At 35.8% G+C, this 23,119-nt stretch overlaps 1 protein-coding gene across 1 annotated transcript in view; it reads left to right on the top strand.

Moving 5' to 3' along the window:
* Positions 1 to 1,465: 1,465 nt before the first annotated feature.
* Positions 1,466 to 23,119, top strand: part of LOC138709579 (phospholipase A2 inhibitor) — a 60,828-nt gene continuing 39,174 nt past the window's right edge. Inside the window, exon 1 of the mRNA XM_069840455.1 lies at positions 1,466 to 1,825. The gene's annotated coding sequence lies outside the window, so the exon portion shown is untranslated. The remainder of the gene's footprint in view (positions 1,826 to 23,119) is intronic.

Here is a 23,119-nt window from a genome sequence, read left to right as displayed (position 1 = left end):
GGTTGAGTGTTGAAGAAGAGTCAAGCCAAGTTTGTAAAGCATCTACGTTATCAGAGGAATTACCTTGAAGATTGTTGGGTAGGGAATGGAAAAGGTGAAAATTAGAAAGGCATAAGATAGAGAGAATATGGGGGATGTGAAATAACCTCCCAACCAAGCTCCTGGATAGCTGCTTTTGTTATGTTAACCTTCATTATCTAACCTCAAATCATCTTATAATTTTTATTCTCTTTCTGCACCAATCTGCGGTCTTTCGTTGTTTTGGATAAAATGGTAAACAGGGAATTCCGTCTTTCTTTAAACAGCAGGCTGTTCTTCAAAGACTTCACCCTTTCAAGGGCAATGATTGGGACTGTGTGCATCTTGGATTTCCAATGACCGCAGATATGACATACCAGTAGAAGAGTAAGAAGTGACAGAACTTTCTCTTAAGGTGAATGACCTGCGAAAAAGTAGCATTGTTGAAATTCATGAAGTTTTTGGGCATGTTCGCTGATAGAATACTCTGAACTTGCATACGAGGGTTTGAGCTGAAGTTTTCTGAGGTCTCTGTGCAGTCTGTCTTATTTTGGTGTCAAGATTGAATTTTTGTGTTTTGTTAAGCTATGCCAAAACAAGTGAAATCACATTTATTACGACAGTGGATTGAAAATGATCTTTATCACCGAGGGGAAAGTTATGTTATTTAAAATTGTCTGTGGAGTACAATTTTTGCGACACCTTTCATAGTTTTGACAAAAAACCTATTTCACCTATTCCAATGATCTAAAATGGCTTCTTAAAAAGCTAAAAATCGGGACCTTAATACTTAAAATGGACGAATCCTATTTTCCAGTCATGTTGACATCAACCTATCTATACGTACAAGTACAAAAGCATGTAAAAATATGTATTTATTTATTTATCCAAAGCTGTACCCTCTCCTTTTTTTTTTCATTTTCTCCTTCCCCTTGTGGAAATTAAAATATAAGTATAACTCGTAATGTTTAATTGCAAATAAATACTATAAACATTCATTATTGTGATATTTATGGCCAAGAAAATGTATTTATACATCTGAGATCAAGTCTACACCACACCCTAGCGAAGAGATTTAGTACTCGTACGTTAATTAAGCATTGTTATTCCGAACTCATTCATACAGGCTTGCATCCTTACGAGCCGTCACTGCGGTATTTTTAACGCCAGTGAATGGAAAACAATCAGGTAACAAAGTACAGGCCTTTAATTAATAAGGCAACATTATTTTGTGTATATATAATAGTTAGAAATATAATTGGAAGACCTTTACAAGTAAATATACGTGATTATTACGTAAAACGATTTATTGTTTATTTGTAATAAGTAGATAATGATGGTAAAATAAGAGTTTCGTAGAAATTTTAACAAACATACTTCATGTTGCGAAACGTTTGGTTTAGTGCTATATCTTTCGTCCTACTCTCCACGCAGGTTACGAGAAAATACTCATTGGTTACCGGGACACTGGAAGGAAGGCAGCAGCTGTGCTGTTGAGGTTGAGAGAGAGAATTGCAGGTGTTTCTGTTCAGTCTTTCGCTCGATCCATTACAATGTAATGTGTAGGGAGTGTTGCGTACGCATATGGGTTAAGTTTTGTTCAAAGTTTTAAGAAAACTGTAGAGTTCTTTCGTTTTATTTTTCCGCTGGAAGTTTTTCAAGGTAACAACAACCTGTACGACAGTGAGGACAAAATATTCGTGTGCAAAACTGTGTTGACGATCTTTCATGTTACGAAACATTGACAACCACGTTAAATCGAGTGCATATTAAAATCGGATAGAAAAGAAGGTGAAAGCTGTAAGAGGTAAGTTGATTACATCTACAGATCACCATAGCAACTATAACAAATATTACTTAGACATGCCGATATTAAAAATACTATGCTTAAAGCAGTGTTTGTATTTCGGACAGTCTGGGAAAGATTTAATGACACACGTACTGCTAATTGAAACAATTTAAGCAGAGTTTGGATTTAGGACAAGACCGGGGAGGGGTTTAAACCGAGTACCGGTGTTTGACGAGTGTAGGTATGTTTGTTAAGAAAACGTCTTTGTATAAATTGTGTGTATGTGTATGAAAGATGGCTTACATCTGTCTTTTCAGTTCTTAATTGCTGTGATCTTAATTTTTAAAGACATTTAAAATTGGTCCGCAGTAAATATACTATGCTCACTGTAATGTATTACAAAATTGCCTAATAAAACACATGACATGACTTCTAGAAATGTAAGTGCTATCTTAGGATGTGTGGTGATTTCAATGCCGAATCTGTATGAATTGCAAGAAAATGTGGGAATGTTTTACATTTATACAGTATCACAATTGTACACGGGATATATTAGGCCTAATATGATGTGGAAAAGTGCAAATCTATTTTAATCAACCACTGTTTAGAAGAAGAGCAGTTGCTATTCGCAAAATACTCTATAGTCACTTTAGAGAGAATAGCAACCCTAAAGTTTACGAACTACTTACTGTACAGTGAGTGTAAAAAGTATTCGGACACCTAATGATGTTTGTAAAAGATGGGCCTAGTTTTATTGAATTATGAAATTTATAACTATGCATATTCCATTGATGCCATATAATATGTAGATGCGATTTTTCATGCAATATTACGAAAATGACACTAGGATTGTACCACAGTCTAGTATATGCAGTCACGAAGCTCAATACGTAGTAAATATGCATCCATAGACAGTTGCTAACCACTAGGATCGCTAATATCGCCACATTACAGACTACGAAATATTACCGGCACAGTCTATTGTTCCTAGCAATCTCACAACTCGTGACTATAGTCCGGATCAGCTTACTTAATACCCTAAGGGTGAAACCTAACCATTTTTCCACTATTACTAAAATATATGTTGGTGGATTACAGTGATTTTCTAGCTCTCAGGTTGAAATTTCTTTTACCAACTTCGTTTTGAATTTCGGGTACTGACAAATACTACAACTGGCAGTTATTTTCTAAGTGTTATGTTGGCAGCAATGATTTCGGTTTATAGTAAAGCAAACTGATGAAAATACAAGTAAGTAAATACATTTTTAGGTTAGCTCTCTTGAATTGTAAACTCTTTAGTGAAAGCAATAAATTTCATGTTGCCTCACAAAATAAATTGTATTATTAGATCATACTAATCCTGATTACCAACATAATATGCGAGAAGACCAAGAGGAAAATATAATATTTCATAAATAAATTATTGAACCATTTAGGAAACACCTTGCAACATAAAGATGAGATGTGGTAAATAAGCAAGACATGGTTATTGTTAACACTATTATTATTATTATTATTATTATTATTATTATTATTATTATTTCAGTACGTAGCATTGTGATATTACCCTCTTTGGTGATATTCGGTATTAGTTGGCAATACTGAAGAGACGGCCAAATTAGCCTATTAGGAACTACTCTTACGTGATCTCTTTATATATACTAGATTGTGATTGTACAGTACCGGTACCGATAAACTAAAAGACTCAAAGATTAGTAAAATTAAACAAGCAAAACTTATTCGAACACAATTTCATATTAATTTCTTTTCTTGGTAATTATGTTACCCGTCATGACAATGCCGATAAAATATAGAAGTCATAATTTCGAAGTTAATGTCGATTTGAGCGCATTTATTTATGGCTAAGAAGTAACATTCAAGCGAGAAAAAATTTTGATTTTGTGATTTTACAGGGCGCGCTTCCGTACAGGGGCAGTGGCATTACCTTTAAGATTAGAGCCCAGTTTAGATGTGTGTGTATTATTCGAAAATTAGGGGCTAGAAGATATTGAGAATAGGACGCATGTTTATATGACATTTTTTTTTCGATCAATACACACACACATACCTATACTGGGCTCTAACCTTACAGTTATGCCACTGCCCCTGTACGGAAGCGCGCCCCAAGTGAAATAAAGAGGTAGAACACTTCAAAATGAACGCGAAATGCACATTTAACTTCACTTAGTATATGCAAGGCATAACAGAAGCCTAACCTAACCTAACCTGTCACAGATTCTCGCACCGTAGAACCTCAGTCTAGTATATACAGTCACGAAGCTCAATACGTAGTAAATATGCATCCATAAATAGTTGCTAACCACTAGGATCGTTAATATCGCCTCATTACATACAATGCGAAATAATACCGGCACAGTCTATTGTTTCTAGCACCCTCACAACTCAAGCTTCGTGACTGTATATACTAGATTGTGGTAGAACTTAGAAAAAATGCAAGTTGGAAATTTCAGTGTTGCGTGCTGTAGAAAAGTCGAATATGGATCCGTCCGCATGCGTCTAAAATTCTTTAGTCAAGTTGTGAAAAATGTTTTTCATATAGTGTCATAGTGTATGGATTTCCCGCTAGTTGGCATTCATATATTATAGAGATTATATTCCGCGAAGTTAGATCTTCATCATTTATGGTTTACGATTATGAAGGACGTAGGACCCAAAGCCATTGTGCGACTGTTGTCAATGTACTGTTGGAATTTTCAAAGGGGCCTTTATTGGATATTGTCATTGAATTGCGATATTTTGCGGTATTTTTTTTTTGTGAAGACATGACATACTATCCCCTAAATGTGTTTGTGTAGGCCTAAATTGTGGAACTCTGAAATAAACAAGCACATAATATATGTACAACATCAAACTGACTTCTAACTGAGGCATTTTATGATATCAGCACAGTCTACTATATACAGTCACGAAGCTTGAGTTTTGAGGGTGCTAGAAACAATAGACTGTGCCGGTACTATTTTGCATTGCCTATAATGAGGCGATATTAGCGATCCTAGTGGTGAGCAACTATCTAATGTTTGCATATTTACTACGTATTGAGCTTCGTGACTGTATATACTAGACTGTGATATCAGTGAGTTTCTCAATATTGTGCGATCAGTGATAAAGTTTTTGAATGCACAGAGCATAGTGCCGATTGAAACTGATAGGCTCTACATAATATGATCATTTGTAAAACGTCGGACTGTAAAATATGCGACACATAAAAAAAACTGTTAGAGTAAGAGAAAAAGTAAATAGGTTGTTGTTTTACATGCATTTTTCTTAAGTACTCGTATCAAAATGTTTACACTTACACAGCTAACATACTGTATATAGGGTGCAAGGGGTATAAGTGCCGTTCTTTTAACAGTCGTCGGGGACGGTCTACAGAATCAAAAAATGTCCATACAACATACGATCAAAACTTAATAGTTTTCTCAGAAAAAAAAATTATTTGCGTAGGCCCATTCACAATGAAAATTAAACATAACCGTAACATAAACACAGAAGTTTGCGCCCAGGCTACCAAATGGGATCATTCACAATGATTCACATAAGCATTGACATAAACATTACCGTAAGACGTTAACATTAAAGTTTGCAAACTCCAAACTTTCATGCTTATGCTTACGTGATTTGCAAACAGAACACAATCGTGGAGCGCTGAAGTATACGACAGAATTTGAGGAAATGGCGTCGTTGTTATGTTTCCATGGTTACCAAGTATGTTTGCTGTTATGTTTATGTTCCCATCGTGAATGATGGTATGACTTTTTGATTTTACTGTAACGTTAAATTAACGCTTACGTTATGTTTAATTTTCATTGTGAATGAGCCTACTGGTTACAGTATATCGTTAGTAAAATTACGATAACATTTACATCAGTAGGTATATCTAGCAAAGAGTTAATATTAGTTTAAATAAACATGTGTGTGTTATATTACATTTTCGTGAAATTAAATAAAAATGCACGCATAAATTTGTTAATATTCTGACGTGAGAGACTTGGCAACATTCAGCAGGCAGTAGGCTACTCTGCATAGACGTAAGTACGAGTCAGCTGAGTTCAAGCTCCCTGTCCATAGGTCTACTGCCGAGCGGATGGCAGTTCAGCACAGGGTATTCGATAAACAACTTACAATGTCATTCAGAGTTTAGAAATATCATATGTTATTATTATTAATTTATGGAGAAAATCGTCGTAATTCAAGTGAGGCAAGAAGGATGTACCGTCAACGTTTTCCTCAAAGAAGGTTACCTAATCGGCGAACTTTTGTAGCAGTTTCTTAACGATTATTAGAAACTGGAAGTCTCTTATCCCGTTTCGAAAATCACACAACCAGAAATGTGTTTAAAAATGATACATTCTTTACGGAAGCGGGAGAGACCAAAATGTTGCATTAGAAAAAAAAAATTCGTGTGATTTTCTGCATAAAACATTATTGTTTATTTTTTAGACTACAATTAAAAATGGAGCAATATTATTACATAAAATGCAAATTTATAATAATGTTCTATTAATGAGATTGAAAGTTTGTATTTGCTGCTCGTTTTATGTAAACAACAGTATTGTCATGGTCCGCTCCTGCATTAGAACAGAGCATCTGTTTTGTACCTGTATGTCTGTACCCGCTTGAGCTGTACTGTCTACTTCTAAACCCCCTCCTCTCTGCTTGAGCTGTACTGTGTACTTCTAAACCTCCTCCTCATCCAGGCACGTTGCAAAACGTCTAATATTGTAAACTTCAATAATTAGTTAAATATTGCAATTAGGAGAAAATTGCAAGGACATTTTTTCTTCTTCATCAGTTAAAATAATGGTGTGAGAAATACCTTCCCAAATTTTGTAGAGTTGTAAAGGACTTCAAACTAAAAAAAGTTTTGTAAATATTGTATGTCGGGAGTACGTTCTTACGAAGTTACAGAATTAAGTTCAAGGTAAATTAAACAATGCACTCAACTGTTATCTGGTTTCTTGTACTGTATTAGGAAACCAGTTACAGTCGTTGCTGATTCCTACGTCACAGTGTTTAGCATAGCGTATCAAGCTTTACGAGTAATTTATGTTCGTACGGTAGAATTGAGCGGTATACCTCAGCTGAATACACGGACATTGACTTCGCTTATGGAGTTGCTAGGGGAACAGTAGGGAAGCTCAAGAATGTATCGTGAACTTCGTCCTGACTTGCGTGCCCGGATCATGAAACATGACTCAACACACAAAAATACTATCCGTTTCTAAGTAATATGTTGCCAGAACTACTGGAAGATACAGTAGCGTGCAAATTAATCCGAACACGACATATTTTTACATTTTCTGTCATTGTTGGCCTCACAGCTGCTCATACCGCTTTAATTGACATCTGTAGTACGTGTAATTCCATTGTTGAAGGTCTGTCGTTATTATTTTTTTATAATATGTGACATTTTGCCTGTCGTTTTGTACTTATAAGCATTTCAGTTGTGTTGAAGACTTAATACTGCAATCTTGTGTACATTCTGTCGTCTTCACAAATGGATACAACTCCACGAAAACGGTCTAAAATTATAACATTAGCAGAGCATTCTTCTAAGACACAGAGGCAAATTGCTGCAGAATGTCACATCAGTTTGGCTACTGTTAATTCGATCATAAAACGATACAGGGAGACTGGATCCATCACACCCCAGAAAAAAGAAAACTGTGGCCGGAAAAGGAAGACTTCACCTGCAGATGATCGTTTAATTGTCAGGAAAAGTAAATTAAATCCTAGACTAACTGCTGTCGACTTAACCCGCGAGTTAATGGCTACCACTGGGGCGAATATTCACGTCACAACAGTGCGGCGTAGGCTTTTGGAAGCTGGACGAAGGGCTCGTAAGCCTATTAAGAAGTAACTGCTAACCCCTGTTATGTGCAAAAAACGCTTAATGTGGGCAAAATTACATCAACACTGGACAGTGAATGACTGGAAGAATGTACTTTTTTCCGATGAGTCTCATATCGAGGTCCACGGCCACCGTGTTTCTTACGTACGGAAAGGATCCGAAAAAGTAACAGCAGCTCATCTCCAACAAGCACCCAAATACCACCCCTAAAGTAATGTTTTGGGGTTGTTTTACACATGAAGGTGCCTGGAGCATTAATACCTATCAAGGGAATGATGAATTCTGACAAATATATTCACTTACTGGAAACCAGAATCGTACTCCAGCTGCAAAACTCATTTCCGGATGGCAGAGGTGTGTTCCAACAAGACCTGGCATCATGCCGTAAGTCTCGAAAAACTGCAGAATTCTTCAACAAGAAGAATATTCAGGTACTCTCCTGGCCAGGAAACTCACCCGACATCAACCCCATTGAGAACGTGTGGTCAATTTGCAAAATAAGAATGCAAAAAATGGATTGTTCTACAAAGGAGAAGATGATTTCTGCCCTCATTGGTGTATGGTTTCGCGATGAAGAAATGAAGAATATTTGTGGGAAATTAGTGGAATCCGTGCCAAATCGTCTCAGAGCTGTTATTAGGAACAAGGGAGGCCACATAGATTACTGAGGTATGTCTTAGATCTTTTTTTTTTATCCCGTTTGAGTGTTTTTGCATAAGTAATTACGTTGTTCGGATTAATTTGCACGCTACTGTATGTCTTTGAAGTCAGAAATGATATGTGGTATCTTCACGGTGGAGCTCCTTCTCATTTTATTCAGTAGGTACGAAATCATTTAGACATTACCTGCGATTATCGTTGGATTGGACGGGGTGAACCTGTGCCATGGCCTCCCAGGTCGCCGGATCTCACGGCGATAGATTTATTTTAAGGCTTCATGAAAACCCTCGTTTATGAAACTCTTATTGAGACTGAAAGGATTCTTATCGACAGAATTACTGCAGCAGTCGCGAATATTAGGCGCAATGTTAGCGTCTTCGAGCACACACGACAAAGTTTCTTGCGAAGCCTTCGTCTTTGCGTCGAGATTGGTGATTGTAACGTTGAACATTTAATGCGACTGTGTAAATTAACACAAGCAACTTAATATTCTTTCTGACTCTTGTTTTCTTATACACAGTGAGCCAGTAGCTAATGACTTCATTTGAAAGTTTATTTCACAGGCAAATTTCACAGTTCTTGTAGACCGGGAGAGTAGCCTACTGTAATATATATATATATATATATATATTTTACAATTTATTAAACATTAATTTTTATTTATTTATTTTTTTTTTTTTTGTAAGGCAGTGCAAAATCGATCGTTTATGCCGAACTAAGCATTATGGTCTTACGAGTTCAGCAGGCCAAGCCGTTTGTTGTCCTATCATCATTTGTTTTCTTCCGTTTTGAGTTCTCATTTTGTGAATAATGGGTCGCTTAACGAACGAAGACAAGATTTTCATTAAACAATTGCACCATTATGATAATTTATCTGCCCGTCAAATTGTAAGGAATTACGCTCAGGAAGAATGTTCTGTTTCAAGTGTACAACGATTGATTAGCACGATACGGGGAACAGATGCATTATAGGGGTCATCCATCAACATTATACGCAAAAAAAAAAAAAAAAAGGTGATCGGAAGTAATGGTTCGATTAGCGTTTTTAACATTCGATATTCGATAAGCATTAAATGCTACCAAATTAAAAAATTAAGCTAAAAAACTTAAAACAGTTTGTTATTACTAATGTGATTTTAGTCACTTTGTATTATATTTTTGGTCCAGGGGAAATATATTTTACTATTACTGTCATTATTTCCATTTTGAAGTAGGCTACAAGTCAACAATATAAAATTGACTGTTAATGTAAAAAAAAATGTAAAAAATTGCACAAAATTGTAAAAATTGTAGAAAATTACTAAATTGTAAAACTATAAAAATTTGTAAAAATTGTAATTGTAATATTGTAAAATGTTGACTTGTTCCACATCTTAAAGCTTCATTGCTCGTGTAAGATCTATGGAATAAAATAAATGAATGAAATGAATGAATGAAGAAGTCGGCAACATATTTTACGTCGACTATAACAACAATACATATCGATAGTAGCATTCATACCATTCAACCAATAAGGAGATTGGCCCCTATAATGCATCTGTACCAGATACGGATTATCTCTTCAGAGAGATTATTTCGTGAAAGATCGCATTTCTCAGATTCTCTGATGGTTTCCGCTTTAGTTTCAAACGAAATATTAATCCTTTGGAGTCCACACCTGTGGAGTAACGGTCAGCGCGTCTGGCTGTGAAACCAGGTGGCCCGGGTTCGAATCCCGGTCGGGGCAAGTTGCCTGGTTGAGGTTTTTTCCGGGGTTTTCCCTCAACCCAATACGAGCAAATGCTGGGTAACTTTCGGTGCTGGACCCCGGACTCATTTCACCGGCATTATCACCTTCATATCATTCAGACGCTAAATAACCTAGATGTTGATACAGCGTCGTAAAATAACCCAATAAAAAAATTAATCCTTTGGACTATTTTGTATGGAGTCAACAACTACAAAACAAGAATTCGTAATATTGAACATTTAAGACAACGCCTTTTTGAATGTTGGGACCGGCTTGATCAAAGACAGATATCCAGTGCTATTGGACAATGAAGAAGACGCCTACAAACGATTGTGCGGGCAAATGGCGGTCATATATAGCATCATTTTTAATTTTGATTATTTTGAAGATCATTAATTATTTGTTATTAATTTTACCAACATTCAGTTTCTGCATTTTGAAGTAACAAATTGTCTTCAAAAACCACATTTTTCGCATCATTGTGTATTGACTTCCTTAACATTTTAATCGAGCCTCAAAAAACATAATAAAAAGTCCGGCTCATCTTTAAAGTCTACTCTTTCCAACAGTGTATTCATTATAAATTAATGTGTGTATTTCCGAAAATTGAGTATTTCTAACTTTGTGTCTTTTTTTTTACCCACTGTGTATATTCTGGAACTTCATAAGAACTTGCTTTGGACTTGAACAGTATTTATGATAGACTTCAGATGCATACAAACAATTGTTCTTCCTCTGACACATATCGTCAAATGGGATGTACTGCCTGATAATAGATGTACATATCAGCCAGAACCTCAGTCACAGAATATCTCGAGCTTATAAGTGATTATTTATAATAAGTGCTAAGCCATAGTGACCATATGAATGCCTATATTACGTATTTGACTTGATTTGAAATGTTATGCAGCCGTGGCGAGAACGTGACTCGCGAGACATTGTGGCTCGCAGTGATAGCTGTGCATTTCGCTTGCTTCTAACCTCCGCCAACCCCCACCCTCTCACTCACTGGAGTCAAACTCCGTTCCATTTGTATTTGTCTCTGACCTGCGGGTAGCATATGTCTCTCTCGAAACCATGTACGAAAATTCCAAGTAGGATGGGAGGACGCATTTTTTTGCTGTTGATATGATGAGAATATTAAATGTATGTACGAGGAAAACTGTTGTATAACATAAAACGGCATTATACTGCATGTTACTGATGAAACATTAAAAGGTTAAGTGTTATTGTTATATCATCATCATCATCATCATCTCCTCTGTACGTCGACCCCTTTTCAGCAGATGTACGAATAATGCGGTTAGCTCTTCAATTTGAACTCACTGATTTACTGTGTGATGTCAGATGAAAGCTAGATGTAAGGACCTAACAAATATTGAACTTTCAAATCTTTGCCAAAAAATAAATATCCGAAAATTCGTTCCTTCGCTTGCTCTGTTGAAGCCATATTCGCTACAACTTACGTTTGTGAAAAATTGTTTTCAACAATTAAAATAGTAAAAACCAAATTTAGATCACTACTGACAGACAAATACCTTCATGATCAACTACGACTGGCAGTAAGTGACTTAATTCCTGACTTTGAAACTTTGTCGCAGAGACATTCTGAAGACAGTTAATTTTAGGTTGCGATATTGTTAATTTCTTTCTTCGTTACACGTACTAAACATTAGTTTGTAGCCTTGTACTGTATAAAATTATATTTAAATGCTTGACGTAAGGAAAATGAAAATCCGTTAATAGGCCTAAGTCAGACAGTTGCTTCACTTCCCCTTCGGGTGTCCGCCTCCATCCATAGGTGCTATGCACGTTGCATGTTACACAGTGGCTCGGCGCACGATTACATTTTCGCCACCGCTGATGTAATGGTATGCCGCATTAGTTTTGTACATCCCTAAGCAGAAGAGAAGCCAATTTCTTGTACAGTAGTTATCCATTGATGTAAACACAGCTGCTACGTCCGAAATATTGTGGAAGGAGCGAATTTGATCATTTTTACCTCCCCTACCTTACACCCATGCCTGGACTAGCGCGATAAGTATAGTACTTTTATTTTCCTACGTTTTCTTAGGCTGGATTTAGTTAGACTAGATTTAGTCAGCTTAGGTTAACTTAGCTTCAATTACTGCTTGGTAACTTTTTTTATGTAGGTTTTATAGTGGTATTTCGAGTTTCAGCATTCCGCGTCTCCCATTCTTCGCGTCGTAAACTCCTGTCTGTGGTTTCGCAGGTGAGTGAGATCATGACTGTACGTACACCAGAAGTGTTGTTCAGCCATGATGAGACTCATCTGGAAAGCTTTGCTGTTTACCGAAGCTGTGTAAAACTGCAAACAAATTTTAAACCAATGTTGAAGAGCATTTTAACTCTTACCATGAACATAATATTATCATGTTTTGTATCAGTCCACATCAACTGTGATTAGTTTCATTTTAGTACCGATTTCTCAAGAAATTCGTAACAATAAATATCATCTTACAAAATTAAACATAACGTAAGCGTTAACTTAAGAATATAAACGTTACGGTAAAATCAAGAAGTCATACCATCATTCACGATGGGAACATAGATATAACAGCAAACATACTTGGTAACCATGGAAACATAACAACGACGCCATTTCCTCATATTCTGTCGTATACTTCAGCGCTCCACGATTGTGTTCTGTTTGCAAATCACGTAAGCATAAGCATGAAAGTTTGGAATTTGCAGACTTTCATCACAGTCTACTATATACAGTCGCGAAGCTCAATATGTAGTACAAATGCAAACATGGGTAGTTGCCCACCACTAGGATCGCTACTATCGCCTCATCATCGCAGATCTCTCTCCTAGCAGACGACAAAATATGTTACACTTTCGTTGTCGTGTTCTTTTGGAAAAATTAACACCTTTCTTCCATTACTGAAATATTAAATGCATAAAGTTAATTTATTATTTTAATGAAGTATATTAAATTCCACCATAAACTCGAAGATACCTGCAAGAAATAAGTTAATACAATTTTTGTTTGTGCAAAACGAACTGAAAAATACTATAATAGCTTCACTCATTCAAGATTATAGCGATAATTAACTATGAAACCAATAAATATTAATTTGCATTTCCCTTTACAACAATAATAATGGAAATATGAATTAATGGAGTAACTTACGTGTACCGGTACTTGTAGTGTAGGCTTACGTAGTTAACAAAGTGGGATGAGGTTAAGAATAATTTGAAATAAAACGTGATCAATAAATTTTATTGTAACAGACTTTTTCTACGTCTCTAGTAAAGCAACAAATAAAAATAACAACAAAATTAACAGCTATAATTAAAAACATATCCTTTGAATTGAAAATAAAACGTGATCAATAAATTTCATTAAAGCAAACTTAATTTTTTTCTACGTCTTTAGTAAAATAACACATAAAAATAATAACGAAATTAATAGCTACAATTAAATATATATCCTCTGAAAAAAAAGTAGACCTAACCTTATTTCTCTGGAAATTTAGCAGCCTAAGTGACAGAACTTTAACAGGTATCTAATGTCCTTTCGGTTAGACTGAAAAATTTCATTGTGAAATTTAGGGATATAAATGTATTCTAACAGTCACAAAGAATTTCAAGAATTTTGTTTCTGCACAGCATTCTTGTGGAAACCCAGGAACCTTTCTGAATCTTTCGGAAATCGGAAAAAGGATAACTCTGGCCTCTTTCTCTTACTGTTGCCACAATTTATATCACTACATATGTCTCCTCCTTGTCCCATATTATTATTCCAATTATTATATTTTAGCCATTTAACATTTTCATTACAACCCATAACGAACATTTCACAAGCATCAATGTGAAATACGCAACGAGCTAGCACTCGATAGAAATACGACACAGTCCAAAGTCGACCATGGACAGTCTATTATTTCTAGTTGCTAACCGCTTGGAGCGCTTTATCACGAGATTTGCAAAAAAACACCTCAAGCTTCGCGACTGTATATTAGTAGACTATGCTTTCATGTTAACGTCTTACGGTGATGTTAATGTCAGTGTGTATGTGAATCATTGTGAATGATCCTATTTGGTAGCCTGGCCGCAAACTTCTGTGTTTATGTTACGGTTATGTTTAATTTTCATTGTGAATGGGCCTGCCGTTGGGACGCACTCTGATGTATCGTAAAGCTCATTGTCTGGGTTTTGGCATCCCGCCTAACCATGAATATATGACGCTGTCTGTATGATTTCCTGTGTTGTATTGCTTGTAGATTCCAAGTCTCGAGTTCCTCACACGATCACGTCCAAAAGTTTTGGAAGTCCTGATCTAAAATGAATGAATCTGCGACTCCCTCACTGAAACCACTCGCCAGAGTGTTCAATTCTACTTTAGCGAGTTCTACTTGACAAGTAACTTGCACATCATTATGAATAAAACCCAATCAAATTTTGATATGCAGATTAACGTTAAAACATATATTTTTGGTTTCTACGAGTGGAAGAGAATAAGATATTTAAAAAGAAAATTGTGGGGGGTTCAGTGAACCACTGAACACATGGCACAAGCCGCGCCTGGTTTGGCATATAAATTCGACCTCTCTTATAGACTTAATTACTAAACAATGATGCTTAGTCACGAGTCATCTAGTTTTAGATAAACTGGCTAACTTTCATGAGACCTAACAATTTATTCTTGCGCTAGGTATTTTCATTCAGATTATCAATTATTCTTGGTTACATGTACAAAAAAGAATGACATAATAAAGTAAGCTTACGTAGGACTGCCGAATGTTGTAAAATTGGCAATAATTCTAGGCTTATAAAAGGTCCATAAATTGATGTGATTAAAATTAATCTTAATCCATTAAATTTACTACAAAAACGAATAATTAAAATTTGTTTAAAGAAACGTTTTGATTATCTATTTTTTTTTTCTAAATTTAATGTATTTCATATTGAATAAATTTATAAATATACAGTCTGATCCGTTTGGGTATGGATAATATTAATTTATTATTATAAAGCTACTATGATAGTAGGAAAAAATTCTTGTTGGTTATATTATGATTAAAAGATGGGAGTTTCCATAATATATGACAATCAACAATGCATAATCTGAAAGGACAAATGAAAATCATAGATGATTAAAATGGCTACTACAAATCAACAGCGGGCACAACGTGTTCTTTGGTATCCTAAATTTGAGAGGGTTAAAAGAGTTCAAAGGGAATTTCGACGTGAGTATGGTGTGCGTAATGTACCTAAATACGATTCCATAATGTTGTGGTATCGAACATTTGTAGAAACAGGTTCTGTGTTAAAGAAACATCCAGGAGGTCGCAGGCGAAACCCAGTACGAGAAGCAGCTATCTCTTGGTTTGGTCCCCAAACTCCCCAGATCTAATCCCTTCTCACTTCTTCGTGTGGGGTTTTGTTAAAGACATTGTCTATTCACAGAAACCCAGAAACATTAATGATCTGAGAGTAAAAATTACTCAAGCTTTTCAACAAATCACCCCTCTTATGTTACAACGGACATGGACTGAATTGCATCACCGTTATGAGTTGTGCGGTGCGCAATGGAAGTCATGTTGAGCTCTGAGGAATCTCCTGTAGCTAAATTATACCCAGAACTTCTAACATGTAATTTTAACTTAATAAAATATAGATGATTCTGATGTTCTGATTGGGCAGTAGATACAAGTTACTTTATATTCATACGAAAATAATGCTTTAAAGTCTGCTCCACCATATTCCATCCCAGTCTCTATGTAAATAAATCGTAAATAACTACAGTTGTCACGCAGCTGTTTACATAGCCTATTTCCCGGAACAGTTCAAATATTGGGTTGAAGGATTACGACTTCGCTCGGAGGAGAGTACAAAACATTAATTAACTTACTTGTACTGTACTGCCTTTGTACACAATGTTCTGTGCTTTATATATAACACAAAGTAATTTATATTGTCTCGTTGGATGATGTTCGTTTTATTCAGACAGGACAAATTTTCTTCTCGCATCTGCAAGGTCTAGTACATCTCTGTCAAAAGAGATGGGCAGCGGTTTTTTTTTACAAGAGGACATATTTAAACCCTTCATTTCAGATATTCATTTATTCATAAGCTTTTTTGGCCTAAGGGCAGGTCCTTCAAACCCAGCATTCTCCAGTCGTCCCTCCTTTCCGCTTTCCTCTTCATCTCCGCATACGATCCATGTACAGAGTTCTTTGCAGACCGGTTCCAGGCGGTAATGTTCCGTAGGTTTAATGACTATAGTACGGAGCGCCCGTCCCGATGAAGCTAAACCGTAAGAGCATCGACTTAATCGAACGCCGACGTACAATCCCTCACTTTAATTCTGTCTGTCATAGGATATCATCTTCTTCACCATTCCTTGCAGTGGATCTTTCAGTAGGCAGTTTTTTCTTAGCTAGTGGCCCAGCCAATTGCTTTTTCTCTTCTTGATCATTTTCAGCTATCATTCTTTCCTCACCCACTCTCTCGAGCACAGCTACATTTTTCATTTTGTCTGTCCATTTTACACTTTCCATTCTCTTCCATATCCACATTTCATATACTTCTAGTCGCTTCTCTTCACTTCGTCATAATGTCCATGTTTCTGCCCCCATACAATGCACAGAAGATGCTCCTTCTGTTAAAAGCTTCCTTTGCCATTGCTATCCTCCTTTTGACTTTGTGGCATCAGCTCATGTTACTGCTTATAGTACACCCCAAGTATTTGAAGCTGACCATTTATTCTAATGCTTCATTTCAAATTCGCACATTTACCTTCTTTATTTTTCTCCCTGTGGCCATGATCTTTGTCTTGTTTGCATTTATCTTCATCCCATATTGCTCACAGTAATAATTACATTATACAACAACAGAAACGTGGACTTTATGAAGAGAAGCGAATAGAAGCATTTGAAATGTGGATATGAAGAAGGATGGAGCGTGTGAAATGGACAGACAGAATAAGAAACGAAGCTGTGTTGGAAAGAGTGGGTGAAGAAAGAATGATGCTGAAACTGATCAGAAAGAGGAAAAGGAATTGGCTGGGTCACTGGCTGAGAAGAAACTGCCTTCTGAAGGATGCATTGGAAGGAATGGTGAACGGGAGAAGAGTTCGTAGAGTTCGTGGCAGAAGAAGATATCAGATGATAGACGACATTAAGATAATGGGTCATATGAGGAGACAAAGAGGAAGGCAGGAAATAGGAAAGTCTGGAGAATGCTGGGTTTGCAGTGAAAGACAGTGGGCAGAACACTATGAATGAATGAATACAACATGAAAGTGAGTAGAAATAGTGAATAATGAAAGTATTGTGCGTCCCTATCACCACGGCATGGCGCGTCCTCAGGTTGCGGATCGAGGAGACCGCCTCCAGATATGGAGGGTAGCTGTGAATATATTGAATAAACAGTCGCGGACAGCCGATGAGGGGTGGTCCTCCAGCTTGGGGGTTGGGCGACAGGCTAACAACCCATCACCGTAAAAAGCAGCTTGTTACGAAACCTTCAAATAAGCCTCGGAATGGGACTGATTCTCTGGCACGACCACAGCAAAGGAATAAGGTTTTGAGTTTTGGTACATGGAGAGAGGGTTTGGAATTGAACGAATTACATCAGCTGCTTGTCTATGCGGATGACGTGAATATGTTAGGAGAAAACCCACAAACGATTAGGGAAAATACGGGAATTTTACTTCAAGCAAGTAAAGAGATAGATTTGGAAGTAAATCCCGAAAAGACAAAGTATATGATTGTGTCTCGTGACGAGAATATTGTACGAAATGGAAAATATAAAAATTGGAAATTTGTCTTTTGAAGAGATGGAAAAATTCAAATATCTTGAAGCAACAGTAACAAATATAAATGATACTCGGGAGGAAATTAAACACAGAATAAATATAGGAAATGCCTGTTATTATTCGATTGAGAAGCTTTTATCATCCAGTCTGCTGTCGAAAAATCTGAAAGTTAGAATTTATAAAACAGTTATATTACCGGTTGTTCTTTATGATTGTGAAACTTGGACTCTCACTTTGGGAGAGGAACATAGGTTAAGGGTGTTTGAGAATAAGATGCTTAGGAAAATATTTGGGGCTAAGAAGGATGAAGTTACAGAAGAATGGAGAAAGTTACACAACACAGAACTGCACGCATTATATTCTTCACCTGACATAATTAGGAACATTAAATCCAGACGTTAGAGATGGGCAGGGCATGTAGCACGTATGGACGAATCCAGAAATGCATATAGAGTGTTAGTTGGGAGGTCGGAGGGAAAAAGATCTTTGGGGAGGCAGAGACGTAGGTGGAAAGATAATATTAAAATGGATTTGAGGGAGGTGGGATATGATGACAGAGACTGGATTAATCTTGCTCAGGATAGGGACCAATGGCGTGCTTATGTGAGGGCGGCAATGAACCTCCGGGTTTCTTAAAAGCCGTAAGTAAGTAAAAGTAAATAATATAAGTTTGATAAATAGTGTTAGTGAGACAATATTGGTTCATAATAAATAATAATAATAATAATAATAATAATAATAATAGTGAGATAATTTAAAGTGGGTTATTGATGATACTGAAAAAAGAAAATTCAGATATCAATATGAACAGGATGAAAATGACAACAAAGAAGAAGAAAGAACAATGAGTTGGCTCATTAGGTCCCATTCATTTGCAGGACGCACATTATGCGCCTCGATTAAAACAAGGAACAATAATATTTGCTGTGTGTACGTGCTCCATTATAATTTTGTCTCTTATTGTGAGTCAGCAGAGTGACTTCACATGCCCCGCCCTGTTCGGGATCGGTAGAGCGGCCCACGAGCACCTTCCTACACATGTGCGGAGTTGTATTGTTTTGTATTGTTTCCAAAGAGACGCGAAACGCGCATTTCAGGCAAGGTCGTGTTCATCGAAAACAAAAGCATAACATCAGTATCTTGAATTTCGACTCCGCAGGAAGAAATTGGATACATTTAGTCTATAGAAACGGAAATTCTTTTCTCTTTATGCCATACTCGATGACTCAGGTTTCAGCGCCAACGCTAGGGTTTCCTGTGCAATGAATGGTATTTCGATTAACCTCGCATCTCCCTCAAGACGTTGAACCTTTTTTTGGAAGGCCCCTAAAATTACGACATTTTATTTATATTTTTTACCCACTCTTTCTTGTAGGTATTCAAAGACTGACATTGATTTAAGTCAGTTTGTACAGGGACATCATTTTATTTTTACTTCAATTTTTATTGTACCTGAGTTTTTTTAATGTACTTCACTCCCACCCGTTCTATGTTCCAACTGTCCTGCACACAGAACCAAGACCGCAGTGAGTTAGTGAGTATAGTATGTTTCAGAAATATGTTCGCGTTTTCCAGTGATGAAAGAGCTTTCAATATTGAATCATCTTTTCGCACAGGTACTGTCATCCGTTTGCCTACGTCGCATCCCGATTTCCCCCACTTCTTCTGCTCCCCCCTCTGTAAGAGTTAGTGGCTGGGCTATCTTAGATCTTAATAAGTATATAATAAATTTTCAATCTTAAGACATATCAACTTGCAAATGTTTATTTGCTATTTAATAAGATATATGAACGTTTTCGCCGTTTGGGGCATCATCAGATATAACGAAAACATATAATCTGAACCTATAATAATAATAAATTATGCAAATAACAAGAATAAAGAACAATGTATGTATGCAATGCATGAGATTCATGAGCTTTATGTAAAATGTGAAATAATACAGGATAATTGTTGATATAATCTTTAGATTTGAAATTGAATTGGACGAATATTTTATACATATAGCTCATGTTACAAATAAAATATACAGTTATGATTAAATTTGTCAATAATGTTAAAATCTATGATGATGATGATTGATAAAATAGATGTTTTAAGAATAGTCATTAGTTGAGGATTGTCGTTATATCTGATGATGCCCCAAACGGCGAAAACGTTCATATATATTATTAAATAGCAAATAAACATTTGCAAGTTGATATGTCTTAAGATTGAAAATTTATTATATACTTATTTAATTTAATAATTCACTAGGCATATTGAAATATAAAAATGAATTGTAAATTGTCTTAGATCTTTTCTGAAAACAATAATTTCTGTTAGGAATTGGACGTCTACTTAATATTATATAATTGTTTAAAATAACTTGTTAATTAACTGTCACGTGATTTTCCCCCTTTCTACGATCCTGCGACATAACCACTTGGACGGACAGTAGATAGCATGTCTGAGTAATTTTATCTGTGCGGGTCGGGCAGAAGTGAAGATTGAATTTACAGTACGTAAGGTACTCTTTTATAGAGTAGGTACAGAATTATTTCAACATGAGTTACTAGTACGAAGGACGAAACTGGTAATAACTGGAATTAGATACAATAGTCTATCGTGTGATAATATGCACAAAATAACTGAAGCCTGTAACGAAATGAACGGCCACCATTTTCAAAAATGTGTTTAAATATCCATATTACTCGTATGATTATATTTTTCAATTTAACTTCATTCTCTATAGTGTACGCCAATGTGCTGTAGACAGTATAATAAACACTGCTTAATGATTACGTCCACATGGATAGCTCAGTTCGTGAGTAAAAACACTTATTCTTAATACAGTACTGTATTTTGATTAAACAAAAACGTAATGAAAATTATCAAACTCAAAATCGCGATATTTCCTTGTTTACGTAAATGGATGAACTGCTTTTCTTCCCTCCTGTACCTAGTAAAATGATTTGTTTGTATTTTACGCCAGTATCATCGAACTCCAGTCGTGGAAGGGGGTAGCAAACTGTGTTTCCAGTTCTCTAAAGGTATAGCCAGGTTAATATTAAAAATGTTAGTAAAAATAAAATGATGTCCCTGTATAATACTCGTTTCAGGTTTCAGGAAGATGACTTTGACTGGGATGTATATATTCACGCAGCACTCTGTCGTAATATACTTCATAATGAGGCAATGTGCCCCAAAAATGACGGAAGGCAGTTCCCCCGAATTTTACAGTAGGCCTACATTATCATTCACACGGATAAGTGTTCTTAGAAAATTTCATGGGAACGTAATACGGTATGAAATTTCCTGTTACTTTCTACATCAATAGTGCAGGCGATAGTGAATTATGGAAAGGCTGGGGAACAAAAGTATTCTGAATCTGCCCCCACGCTGCTTTTATCTATCACAAATTCCACTTGGATTCGTTGGAATTTGAATTCTAAACCCTAGCGAGGAAAATTAAAATCACGACATAGTATATGTATGGAACCAAACGAAATGAATAAACTCATAAACCGTTGAAAAAAGAAAAAGCAATCTTTATTTTAGAGAAAATATTTATACATTTGGTCCTTACAATAAAATCGGAACATTCACAAGATTCAGAGGAACTTTAGGCTCTAAAAAAATGACAATTTGGGCGCTTAAATTAGACTGTTAAAGTCATCTATTTATGCAGTATAAAATATACAATACGACTAATTATTTGCTGAAGAATTACATTAATACAGTGACCACATTAACTTTATGTAATGCACAATTCTGGAATTAAAAAGAAATTTGCACACGTTTCACATTTTATGCTTAAGTAATTGTTAATATTTATGTAAAGTGAGGTTAGAAGCGAATACAGTGCACGAAGCAACGAGCACAGAATACAGAATATATTCTGTGCTCGTTGGCTCGCACGAAACTTGAGTTGTGAGGATGCTAGAAACAAAGACTGTGCTGCTACTATTTCGCATTGCCTGTAATGAGGCGATATTAACGATGCTAGTGGTTAGCAACTATCTATGGATGCATATGTACTACGTATTGAGCTTCGTGACTGTATATACTAGACTGTGGTTCTATATTATGGAATTTATTGCAAAATTAATCGTATAATTAAACTTAATTATTTATAAATTAAGCTGAATAAAGGCCCATTCACAATGAAAATTAAACATAAACATAACGTAAGCATAAAACCTTGTGTCCATGTTATTTAATGAAAACATTCACAATGAATTACATAAGCATAAACTTAATCTTAATCATAAGACGTTAACATGAAAGTTTGCAAACTCCAAACTTTCATGCTTATGTTTATGCGATTTGGAAACAGTAAACAAGCGGAAAGCGTGTTTTCACTTTTTGTTTAACATTTCATGGGCCTTGCCTACAGGCAATATTTTGATCTATTGGCCGTGATGATAGCTAGGCGCGCAACATGGAATCATATGACGAAAAGTTGATTATTTTACATCTCGTTCCTTTGATTTCAAGTATTGAAAGCCATATACTGATGCCATTGTAGTTATTAGAAACATAAATTGAATAGCTACATCGTCAGTCATTGTGCAATTCTCCATTTTTATGTAATAGATTCTGTAGTTTTGTTGATTCGGTATGTTTGTTTCCACACACGTGTTATGTTTACGTTATGTTTAATTTTCATTGTGAATGGGCCTTGGCTACTTAAGTTTGTGGCATATGTTTATGTGCTTATGTTAATGTTTACGTTATGTTTAATTTTCATTGTGAATGAGCCTTAATACAGCTCAATTTTTGGGTTTATAAAGAATGTCTTTTTGTGTGCAATCGAAAAAAAAAAGTTAATATTAAAGCTTCGGGACATAGTACATAAATTCATTTGTGTGTCTCTTTTAAATAATAGTTTAAAAAAATATCATTAACAGTAATATTCTCAAAACGATGAACTGCGAAATGCGTGAAATATTAATGTGAAAATTCACCTTCCTGACATAATATTTTTCTCTTAGTATTTTCCTGATTTAAGAAAGGTTTTGTATAAAACAATTAGTCCAAATATTTATGTTTAAAATACTATAACTGATTGACCGGTGGAGGATGCGTTGCCCATATTTTTCTTTATTTTATGAGCATTTTTGACGAGAAGACATTCCTGATCCAGTTCAAATAACCCCATTATTGCTTAATAATCTTTGAAGATCTCAATTCGGACATGTATATGTGCCGTGGAGTGGATGTTTAAACTATGACCATGTACACAACTAAATTTTCCAGCATTAAGCTACGGTTTGGCTA

This window comes from Periplaneta americana, chromosome 11 (assembly GCF_040183065.1).
Source record: "Periplaneta americana isolate PAMFEO1 chromosome 11, P.americana_PAMFEO1_priV1, whole genome shotgun sequence".
NCBI lineage: Eukaryota > Metazoa > Arthropoda > Insecta > Blattodea > Blattidae > Periplaneta > Periplaneta americana.
Note: the sequence above shows the minus strand (reverse complement) of the source record. Positions and strands in the feature narration are given on the sequence as shown.